The sequence below is a fragment of the Panthera pardus genome, unplaced genomic scaffold (assembly GCF_024362965.1).
Source record: "Panthera pardus isolate Hobbes unplaced genomic scaffold, ASM2436296v1 HiC_scaffold_16, whole genome shotgun sequence".
NCBI lineage: Eukaryota > Metazoa > Chordata > Mammalia > Carnivora > Felidae > Panthera > Panthera pardus.
The window spans coordinates 132,605,971-132,618,247 of NW_026526721.1; the positions used below are offsets into that span (position 1 = coordinate 132,605,971).

The 12,277-nt window shown below is 43.6% G+C and overlaps 1 protein-coding gene across 4 annotated transcripts in view; it reads right to left on the reverse strand.

Annotated features, from left to right (window-relative positions):
- The window catches only part of RFTN1 (raftlin, lipid raft linker 1), a 207,871-nt gene that overhangs the window by 112,394 nt on the left and 83,200 nt on the right, over positions 1-12,277 (reverse strand). The window lies entirely within an intron of this gene.

Genomic DNA, 12,277 nt, shown 5'->3' on the forward strand with positions numbered 1-12,277 from the left:
TGGAAAAATCAACATGCAAAAGCTACTAAGATTCTGGAAAAGAAGAAGAGTGGCTTAATAAATATTAATATACATTACAGACAGATTGTAATCAAAATGGCATGGCATGGCACAAAAACCAATAAAGAGATCACGGAAACTAAAGAATCGGGAACAAACCAGGGTATGTACAGAAGTCCAAACTACAATAAAGGTGCCGCTTCATTCCAATGTAAATATAGGTAAATGCAATAAATGCTGTTGAAAAAGGTAGCTGTCCGGAAGACAATAGAGGTGGACTTCCTACTTCCTGCCTCACGCTCTAACACTAACCCGGTGGTTCTCAACCGGGGGTAGTTTTGCCTGAGGACATCGGTAATGTCTGGAGACATTCTGTCATTAACTGCAGGGCTGGGGGTAGAGGTGCTGGGTGATTGCTCCTGGCATCTAGTGGGTAGAGGCCACGGATACTGCTAAATAGCCTAGAATGCACAGGATGGTTGCAGCCCAAACTGTCAATAGTTGAGACACTATGAAGGCTGAGAAATCTTACCTTACCCCTAACCCTAACGGTTAAAAACCCGAGGAGGAGCAGCGCTAGTAGTAGACCGATTCTGATGTGAATCCTGGCTCCTCTGCCAGGACTCTGGCAGGACTATCTACCAGGACTCTCTCAAAAGTATGACTCTGGACAAGTCACCACTCTGAGCCTTGGCTTCTTTGTCTTGGCTTTCAGGAGTAAAGATAATGTATATCCTGAATCAATGAACAAGAGCTCTGACCAGACACAGCAATTAACAGATGGTGGCTCTTATGGCTGGTACCGTAAATGATGGATCGTATTAACGATTACTTGTAAACGTATACATGTTCTTCACAAGGAAAGTGGGCTTTTTGTTCCTAATAAGATCCAGGTTGCTTGACAGAGCCATTTTGGGGATTTTAACTATAAAAGTTTGAAAATAAAAATTTCAACAAGTTGGGTATTGTTATAAATGCCACCCCCCCCCCCACACAGAGCAGGGATTGTGCTCATCTCATTCTAACAAAGGCTACTACCTTAGAAGATACAAGACACCTAATAAATACATTTATTTTATTTTATTTTATTTTATTTTATTTTATTTTATTTTATATTTTTCGGAAACAGAGGAAAAATAATTCACTAAGGGCCTCAGAACCATTTGCACAGAACTTTTTAGTGCAGAAACTGATAAGACCCAGCCAGTCTGCTGAATGGAGCCATCTAGGGTGGTCCAAATGGCTTGCAGTGTCAGCCCTGTGTCCTGAAACTAGTCTGGGGATAACCAGGCCTCTGGTCCCAGAGCCCAGCTATGGGACTGACAATGTTGCAAAGCCCAGAGGATTCTGGGAATGCTCTGAGGACTTTTCTGTAAGCTCCAGGACCCCTGAGCTGAAAGATGGTATATTTCTGAGCCATGAGCCTCAAGATAGAATTAAGCCCCACACCCACCCCACAGTCCCACTCACCCACCCCACACTTCAATACCAAGGAGTCATTTATACCTTCTTTAGGCTAATTTTCCTAGGCTATGAAATGGGAGGTGGGGAATAAGGGAAGAAAATGGTACCTTTCAGCTACAAAACAGAATTAAGTCTAAAACCTCCACTGAACACACGATAATGTTTTCAACAAATACTAACAACAAAAACAGCCGTCATGAGGACATAGTGAGAATAGATTATAAGACTTAACACATATAGGAGTGAAGCAAAAGTGCTCTCAGACTCTCAAAAACAGGTGTTGTATGAATACAAGTTACTAATTTGGTTTTTAAAGACTTTGGAGCCACTTTCAGTTCCAACTCATGGTTGATGAATGGAAGGCAAATGAAATGATGTACTCCACTAAATCATATTTATAGCTTTTATCTCTTTGTAAAATGGCTCCATCGTTCAAACACTTAAAAAATTATATGAGACAGTTATATAGATATAAAGATAGTCATTATATCAAAATCCTAAGAACACAGAAATCACTAATAATATATTTATATGGACCTGACAGTTACTTCTCACCTGCTGCTGCATTCATAGCTAAATATGTAAAATTAAGTCCTTTTTCCAGGACGCAACACTGGTAATGCCCATGTCTTTCTCAGCTTGAAAAACACACACAAACTAATTTAAGTCTGATTGACAAAGAGAAAAGACAAAAAAGACTGCCAGGAATATTTAAAGTAAGACAATCTGAGTTCCCAAATTTAATATGCAATAGGCATATAAAAATCTAACACTTCAGTAAAAGTATCTGCAACTCAATTACCTACATTGTGTGCACAAGGCCTTCAAAATAGTGTGTAACTATCTGTACAGCCCACCTGTAATGCCACAGAATAAATCTTCCATTGTTGTTGAAAGATTGTGTGTTCCGTGGGGAAAGGGGGCCTTATTTATTTGATTTTAAAACAAATACAGACATTTCATGGTACTTTAGTATTTGCATAAGCTTTAAGATCAACAGGATATTTTAAAGAAATTTAGTGCTTGTGTTTCTGTGCTTTGGGTACCGGTTTGCTATTCTCCGCCATTCTAAACTACTGGGGAACAACTGGAAATCACTAGTATGCTAATTCTCTCTCTCAGAGGAGACAAAAATAAATAAATAAATAAATAAATAAAACACGGGGAATAACACAGGCAATCAAGGACAGCTATAAAACGGGGAGCGGGCGGGAGGAATGAGTTCTCACTGAACAGTGCATGTCTGTCTCCCTTGTTCTCTCCACTGGGACAAAGGCCGACACTTTGGAGGTGGAGAATAAGAGTAACTAGGCAAGCCATTAGGGGTGTGGATTGAAGAAAACTCTCTTTCCCCAAGAGAATGTGGCTTTACACCAGCATATTAGATTGGAAAGTGCAAACACAATAATTAACAGTGAATCCTGATATTTCAACACACCAGAGAAGGGTGTCACTCCAGAGTGAGATGGGAAATAGGAGGAATAAATTAAGGCAGTCTTCGGTGATGCCGGACAGCTCCTTGGGGGGTACAGTGGCAGCCCAGGAGAGCTAATCAAGTCCTCCAAATACCTCAGGAAGCTTGAGAAAACTGATGAAGGCTGATACCACGCCAACAATGAGGGGCAGCTGCGAGCACAGAGTGGGGGCCCTTTCTATATCTGAATCTAAAATAACGACCTCCATGCTAAACAAACACCTTCGTATTCCCTGCTCTGATTTAAGAAAAGAACTTTGAATTCACCTTCCTCAATTTCTGCTGTCAGGGAATAAACCAGCTGCTGTGGTTTCCCCACCACAGTAACACATGTCAATCACTGCTAAGCCCAGCGTTACTTTTCTTCCCCACGTGTGATTCTAACAATCAGCACGCTTCAGGGCTGAACCTCAGCCTCGTGTGGGAGCATTTTCTAGGGCACACCCCTGTAGGCTACCACCCCCTGTGTATTTCGTTTAATTATGAAACCTCTTTCTAGAAACCCTATAATTCTCCCAAGAGTCAAAGTAATTGGTAGAAATTAGACATGAAGAGACATAAGGCCACTTAAAGAGGACACTTTCGATTATAATTTGTAAAAGAACTTTCTTTTTAGTTCCAGTATAATTTTGTACTTTCTCAATTTTGCCCTTTGCAAATGCCAAAGAAAATGCTCATGTTATCTTGTGGGCTATAAAAAAAAAAGGCAATGTAATACATTTGTACTCCACTTAAGGTCCACAAAGATTTCCTTTCCTTTGAAGGCCATCCTTTGGATATTTTTAAAAAGAAAAAAGAAGAACAAAAAATAACATACATATACCCTTGTGGCAAATCACTTTTATTTGGGCAATGAAAGGATGTGTGTGTGTGTGTGTGTGTGTGTGTGTGTGTGTGTGTGTGTGAGAGAGAGAGAGAGAGAGAGAGAGAGAGAGAGAGATCCATTACTTGGGGTCCATGTTGTGTGGCTACATTATCAAGATGCACTTTTGGTATGGTAAATATGTAAACCGAAGACAGATCCATTTTGCAGTGAATTTATGGTCTTTTAGTGAATGATGGTAGCAAAATTCCAGGGCATAGTTTTATTCTACTCAATTCAGGAAAATTCTATTGAGCAACACCTACTCACCACCTGGCACTCTAAGTAATGGGAATCCAAAGATGAAAGAAGATTTAACAAGGGGGAGAGGAGGTGGGCAGACATACAGAAATGGTAACAAGAGGGTCTGAGAAGTCTGATGATTGCTGGGTGTGAAAGGGAGACGAGGCAGCTCAAAGGGTGAATGATTAACTCCACTGAAAGAAGCATCATACAGAAATCTGAAAGATTGTAAGATGGCAGCCAGTGGGGTGGGTGAGGGCTGCACAACGTTATAGGCATACCTTGGAGATACTGCAGATTTGGTTTCAGACCACTGCAATAAAGTAACTCGTGCAATAAAGCAAGTCAAATGAATTTTTTGCATAGCAAAGTTATGCTGACACTATACTGTAGTTCAGTACGTCTAAAAACACAAAATACCTTAATTAAAAATACTTATTGCTAGACAATGCTGACCCTCATCTGATGGTCCTAATCTTTCAGTTAGTCCTAATCTTTTTGCTGGTGGAAGGTCTTGCCTCCATGTTGATGGTTGCTGACTGACCAGGGTGGGGGGGGGGGGGTTGCTGAAAGTTACGGTGACAGTGGCAATTTCTTAAAATAAGATAACAATGACATTTATCACATCCATTGACTTGTTCTTTCACAAATGATTTCTCTGTAGCATGTGCTGATGCTGTTTGATAGTATCTTACCCACAGAACTTCTTTCAAATCAGAGTCAATCCCCTCAAACCCTGCTGCTGCTTTATCAACTAAGTTTATGTGGTATTCCAAGTCCTTTGTTGTTATTTCAACACTCTTCCCAGCATCTACACCAGGAGAAGTTTCCATCTCAAAAAACCACGTTCTTTGCTCATCCATAAGAAGCAAGTTCCCATCCGTTAGTTTTATCATGAGATTGCAGCCTTCAGTCACCGTTTTAAACTCCACTTCTAATTCTAGTTCTCTTGCTGTTTCCATCACATCTGCAGTGACTTCCCCCACTGAAGTCTTGAACCTCTCAAAGTCATCCATGAGTACTAGAATCAACTTCTTCCAAATTCCTGTTAATTGATATTCTGATCTGTTTCCATGAATCACGAATGCTCTTAAAGGCATCTAGAATGGTGAATCCTTTCCAGAATGTTTTCCATTGGTTTTGCCCAGATCCATCAGGGGAATCACTATCTATGGCAGCTAGAGCCTTACAAAATGTATTTGTTACATAATAAGACACGAAAGTCGAAATTCCTTCTTGATCCACGGGCTGCAGAATGGATGTTGTTAGCAGGCACAGACACAACATTAATCTCATTGTACGTCTCCATCGGAGGTCTTGAATGACCAGGTGCATTGTCAATGAGCAGTAATATTTTGAAAGGAATCTTTTATTCTCAGCAATGGGTCTCAGTAGTGGACTTAAAATATTTGGTAAACCATGTTGAAAACAGATGAGCTACCATCCAGGCTTTGGTGTTCCATGTACAGAGCACAGGCAGAGTAGATTTAGCATAGTTCTTAAGGGACCTAGGATATTCAGAATTTTCCATGAGCATTGGCCTCAACCTAAGGTCACTGGCTATATTAGCTCCTAACAAGAGAGTCAGTCTGTCCTTTGGAGCTTGGATGCCTGGCAATGACTTCTTTCCAGCTATGAAAGTCCCAGTTGGCATCTTCTTCTAATAGAAGGTTGCTTTGTCTCCACTGAAAATCTGTTTATTGTAGTCACCTTCATTCACTGTCTCAGCCACATCTTCTGGGTCATTTGCTGCGGTTTCTCCATCAGCACCTGCTGCTTCATCTTGCCGCCTTCTGCTAAGGAGGAGGCTTCTTTCCTTAAACCTCATGAACCAATCTCTGCTGGCTTCAAACTTTTCCCCTGCAGCTTCCTCACCTCTCATCCCTCATAGAATGGAAGAGAGTTAGGACCTTGCTCTGGATTAGACTTTGCCTCGGGGGAATGTTGTGGGTGGTTTGCTCTTCTCTCCAAACCACTGAAACTTTCTCCTTAGCAGCAATGAAGCTGTTTCTCTTTCTTATCATTCATGTGGTCCCTGGAGCAGCACTTCTAATTTCCTTCAAGAACTTTCCTTCGCATTCACAGCTTGGCTCACTGTGTGTTAGTTAGGTCTAGTTTTCAGTCTATGTTGGCTTTCAACATGGCTTCCTCGGCTTCCTCATTTCTAGTTTTTGATTAAAAGTGAGAGATGTGTGACCCTTCCTTTCACATGAACACTTAGAGGCCATTGCAGAGTTATTAACTGGCCTGATTTCAATAGTGCTGTGTCTCCAGGAATAGGGGGGCTCCAAGAGAGGGACAGAGATGGGGGAATGGCTGGTTGGTGGGGCAGCCAGTTCACACCTTGATCTATTAAGTTCACTGTCTTATTACATGAATGTGTTTTGTGGTGTCCCGAAACAATCACAACAGTAACATCGAAGATCACTGACCATAGTCTATGATAACAAATATAGTGATAATGAAAAAGTGTGAAATATTGCAAGAAATACCGAACTGTGACACAGAGCCATGACGCGAGCAGCTGTTGGGGAAAATGGCACCGACAGACTTGCGTGACACAGGAGTGCCACAAACCTTCAATCTGTAAAACATGTAGTATCTGAGAAGTGCAATAAAGCAAGGTATGCCTATATTTTGGAAAAGTGAGGCAATCTTGAAAAAAGGGAAGTTTTCATGTAAAAATCCAGACTTCTGGCTTTTCTCAAGAAAACGGACAAGATCTGGTGACACCTGGCAACAACAGGGCAGAGTGAGGCAGTGGTTCTCTGATACCCAGGAGCCCCAACCCAAGATCCTGGCCCCTGGAGGCATCTCAGTTTGCTAGCCCTATCTTAGGGGGAAAAAAAAAAAAAAGTCAGTCTTCAGGATTTCAGATTCCCAGCCCCCAAAAAGGAGTAAGGGGTAAAGGCTGGGCACTTTCTGATATTTGCTTTCCTGGAAATAAAACAGCAAAAAGCCAAAAGTATCATCTCTCACTGCATCACATGACACTGGGCGGCCAGAGCTGACTCATCCAGCAATCTGGGCTGCTCGTAAGTACTTGGGAGTACAGCTTGCTGATGCGGTCTGAGAGGAAAAACTTCTCAGACTCCAAGCATATGGTCAATTTGGAACAGAGCAGCTCACTTAGCGCGGCTTTCGGCAAGCCGCTGCGTCTTTTCTAAGAATTACCGGAGGCATCTGGTGTAGGGAATGGGGACCACGACGGGCTGGGCTCAGTCAGCGACGCAGCAGTGGGCCCGTCCTCATGGGCTTCCCGCGGCCTCACACAGCCTCCCATGACCTCACTCAGCTCAGACTTCTCTCCTGGCTCCTGACCGCCCGGCACACACCTGCCAGTGGACATCCTGCCACCGGCAACTGCCCGCAAGCACGACGCGACCTAACTGATGCCATTCACATGGCATCCATCTGCGGTGGACGCTGCCCATACGCACCCGGACACCCCCCAAAGCCCCTCTTGGTTCTGTGCATCCCCCCAGGATCTGCACGTTCCAGGTCTTCCTCGGCTATCGTGACTGCCTCTCTGGGATGTGCCCTGGATCTGGAAGTGTCTAGGGTGGCTCGTGGCAAAGGGCTCCTCGGTGCAGGAGTACGGAAGCCGCTTCCCCAGCCTCAAGGTACACTCGCTGCTTCCTGCCCAATCAGGCCAAGGTTGACATCGTACTCTTGCAGGCTTCCTTCCCTTCCCCGTCCCGCGTCCCCACTTCTAACCAAGGCTTCCTGGGAACACTTCCTTGATCCTCTCAGGATCTGTTTCTGGGAAACCCCACGAAGACACAGCCCTTCCTCGTCCCCACTCCCCCCCTCCTCCAGTTACCCCTCCGGGTCACTCAGAGTCAAAACTGCACTCGTATCTCGATTCTTCCTCTACCCTCATGCTCTCCCTTTTCAGCTAAATGTTAAAATCCACTATTTCCTCCCATCAGACACATCTCCCATCCATCTCAGCCTACTTCAGTTACCATCCGGCTCCCTCCATAACTGACAGCCTCCATTTTTTCTCCCTCTTAGGTTTTTTTTTTTTTTTTCTTTTTTCTTAGTTTTCTTTTCCTTCGCCTCTTACACTTTGAAAACTCAGCACGACTCTAAGGGTTGCTCCTCCAAAACAAAACAAAACAAAATAAAACAAAACTATTGCAACGGTTCCCCACCGACCTCAGGGTAAATTCGAAGTTCTTAGCCTGGCTGTTGGAAGCCTCCTGATCCAGGCCCTTGTGCTTCTCATGCCTCTTCTCCCTGCTTCCCTCTGACCTCGTGCTCTGGTCACCCCACACCATCCCTGGTTTGCTTTTCTGGGTTCTGGCTCTTCCAGAACCAGTCCGCCTGCCTGGGAGACCCATCTCACCACTTGTTTCCCTGTTCAAATCCACCCATCAGGGCGCCTGGGTGGCTCAGTGGTTAAGCATCCGACTTTGGCTCAGGTCATGATCTCACAGTTTGTGAGTTTGAGCCCTGCGTCGGTCTCTGTGCTGACAGCTCAGAGCCTGGAGCTTGCTTCAGATTCTGTGTCTCCCTCTTTCTCTGCTCCTCCCCTGCTCACACTCTGTCTCTCTCTTAAAAATAAATTAAAAAAAAAAATTTAAATCCACCCATCATTCCAGACCCAGAGCAAATGGGAACCACAGAGCCTCCTTTTCTAAAGCACCTCCATTAATAAATTCCGGGTGAGAGGTGAAAACCAAGACCTATTGATTTAGCTGGGCATTCACATAATTTGCATATATATCTGACAACTCCCAGCCCAGCAGAGAAGTTTTTTGAGAGCTCTTTAGAGCCATCTTTGCATAGTGAAGCTATCATCTCACACGTTTATCTCAGAGAAATCTGACTGAAGGACAGGCCTGTTTACCACTTAAAACGGCCCAATTGTTCTCAACAGGCAGATGTGTCCCAGAATGGATGTGAGCCGGGAGGCAAGGCGCGGAGACCTTTCCCTCCACCCGGGTTCCCACAAACGCCTCTGCCTCTGCAGGTGCAAGCACCTCACCCCCCTGTCCCCAGGTGTGATTCTAACGAAGGCTCCTTCTACACGGAACCAACTTACTTCCCCACGGGGTTCACTGTAGGAGACACCGATCTAGTCTAGTCCTGCAGGAAAACATGCACAGATCAGGTAGAGAAGTGCTCCAGTATTACTTCATGGGCTGATAGAGATTCTCAAAGGTAGTTTCCTTTTCTTTTTTTTCCTAAGGGCAGTGTTCATTATATGCATTTTCCACCCTCCACAAGGGTTTCCGAATCCCACCCTTTGCATTAACGGCGTCTGGCTGTGTGCCCCAGCCCCTCACCCTAGACCAAAGGGCACCTGATGAATGTGGACAGAATTCACCAATGTTTGTGGTCCTCTGTACCATATAAGGCAAGATCCCAGGGGACCTGGACCCAAATGGCTTCAATCATGGCTCTACGTGTGAACAATGACAATTCAGCAGCTGAAAAATGGGGCAGCACAATGTGTTTTTGTACTCATGTCTACAACCATAAAATGACCTAGAATTAAACCCATACTCACGAAATACCAGAAGTGACATTGTAATAAGTGACTTCTCTTAGCCAGCAAGTTTTGAGATCTTTGGCAACTCATTCTAAGGAAAGCTGCCCCCAAAAATTGAAGGACAACTTAACTGTATTTAGAATTCAGTGAATGAAACTATACTAACTATACCGTCCATTAAAAATCACTAAGTGTTCCAAAGAAAGAGCTTTGAGAAAGAGTACAAATTCTCTTTCTACTTATTCATTAAATATTCTGTATTCAGCTATTCATTCTTGAGTCAGTTTTCAAAGTAAATTCAACACACCTAGGATCAAGAACAATTTGTACTTAGGCGTATGGGTTGGCCTGACATCTTAAAATGAAAGGGTGGTTATCAGAATTTTCAAGAAAAAAGATCAGGCAATCTTTCGTGGATTTAAGTAAGGTTTGTCAAAATGGTATAGGGCTCAGAGAAATACTACTGTGCTGAGCCTTTGGAAAAACTCATTAATGATCCAGTTAGACTGTCAATGATGCTCACAAATTATCCAAACTCCACGAGAAAACATTTCATTATAAGATTTAAATACACTCCTCTACCTCTTGCACATTACTCCTATTTTTGCCCCAAAGAAATCAGGACCACGTTAAAAGCTCTTTCTTCCAGAAACACTTCCTTGGTTTCCTTTCCAGCAGGAGGTGACTTCTTTTTCCAAACTCCCATGGCATGCCTTATTTTCTCAGTTGCTTTTTAAGTGTATTTATTTATTTTGAGAGAGAGAGAGAGAGAGAGAGAGAAAGAGAGAAAGAAGGGGGAAGAGAGAGAATCCCAAGCAGGCCCTGTGCTGTCAGCCTGGAGCCTGATGTGGGGCTTGAACTCACAGACTATGAGATCATGACCTGAACTGAAACCAAGAGTTGGGACACTTAACTGACTGAGCCACCCAGGTGCCCCCTATTTTCTCAGTTAAATCGCAGGTATCTGGAAGGCAAGCTCCGTGTCCAGTTGAACCTCGCACCTTCTACCTCCCCACCAAGTGGAGCTCCTAGGAAAAAACCTTACAAAGAATACGTGTTCAGTGAGTGTTTGCAAATGAATGAGGGAGTGAGGGAGTGAAATGAGTGCAAGCTTGCATGGCTCTATTCTTTTTCCCAGTCTGGCTGCAGATCCCAAAGGCCAGTTATTTGTTAAAAACATTATGTTCACCTTTCAAACGTATTAAGATTCATATCCAAGTTTCAAGTAGTCATCCCATGGTAATTCTTGCAAATGAACTTAATTTGGACTGATGGTACTCTAAAAAGTTTACCTACAGCTCTATCAAGATGGTCCACTTAGAAAAAATATTAACCAGGCATTTACTTCATCTTTGAGACCTAAATTATTTCATTTAACAGCATCTACAGCTGTCAGAACTTTGGCAGACTTTATGAAAAATATCATTTTAACTGTCTTTATTAAAGATTAATCATGTACTTCCTTTGTTTCATTTCTACTACATAAACTCCCTACTGGTACAGGAAAAGCTCCATTGGTTTTTGTTGGTTTGTTTGTTTGTTTATAGCACAAGTGGGGGAGGGGCAGAGAGAGAGAGAGAGAGAGAGAGAGAGAGGGAATCCTAAGCAGGCTCTGGGCTGCCAGCACAGAGCCTGAGCAGAGTTCAGTCTCATGAACCCTGAGATCGTGACCTGAGCTGAAATCAAGAGTCTAGGGGACACTTAGCCGATGGAACTACCCAGGCGCCCCTGTTTGTTTTTAATAGTGTGGTGTCTTTTCTCAGTTGCAAACACACATGGTTATTGTGTTTGTTATGAGAAAATGCCTGTCCTTTAAAATGATATCCTATAATGATCCTGCTTCTCACCCCCACTCCTCCCACCCAATACTAATGGGGAATGGATGTGGGGAAATTCTGTCATTTTTGCCAAGAGAATGGCAAATTACCACTGTCATTACCATGGCTTTAGCAATTTCCTTCAAAAAAACAAACACGACAGGGTGGGGGTGGGAGCAGCTTCAAAGATGCAGCACAAAGTTATCCAAGGAATTTCTTGCTCTGATTCTGCTTGTTAAGAACCTGGAATGTTCCTTAAAGTCATCCAGGCAGGTGGTCCAGGCACTGTAGACCAGAGTGAACTTGAATCCAAGGAGAATGCCATCTTCTCTTACTTAAAAACCCTCAAGCACACCCGTGTCTCATTCTTCTTAAAAGCTTGACCCATTTTCCTTTTCTGGAAAGTAAGTTCATTAGCTCAGGGACTGTCCTCAGTGGAAGTAAAAAAACCCCTCTTGAACACTTCAGCTCCACCACTGGCTGATAATGGACTATTCCCAAAAGTGAGGGTTCTTCATCCTTAAGAGGAGCTTTCTCACCCACTTCATCTGATCAGATAATTGAGAGTAAGTTCGGGCCTTGCAAATCATTTAGTACCAGAAAAATCTACAAATGTGCCCCTGACACTACAGCATTCACCGACAGCCAGGTCAGCATAGAGCACAGGCCCTCCAACCACAAGCATGTTCCTTCTCATCTTTTCCAGTTCTCAAAACTCTCCCTGGCAGTGAAGGGGCAATCCCCAGGAATGCAGGTGACTGTCAGGCACGGAGTGGGACAAGAATTAGTCAGGTCCTCTAACCCTTGCTGCTCTAAGTGTGATCTATGGACCAGCAGCATCGATACCATCTAGGAATGTGTTAGAAATGCAGTCTCCGGGCGCCTGGGTAGCTCGGTCGGCTTAAGCAGTTAAGCGT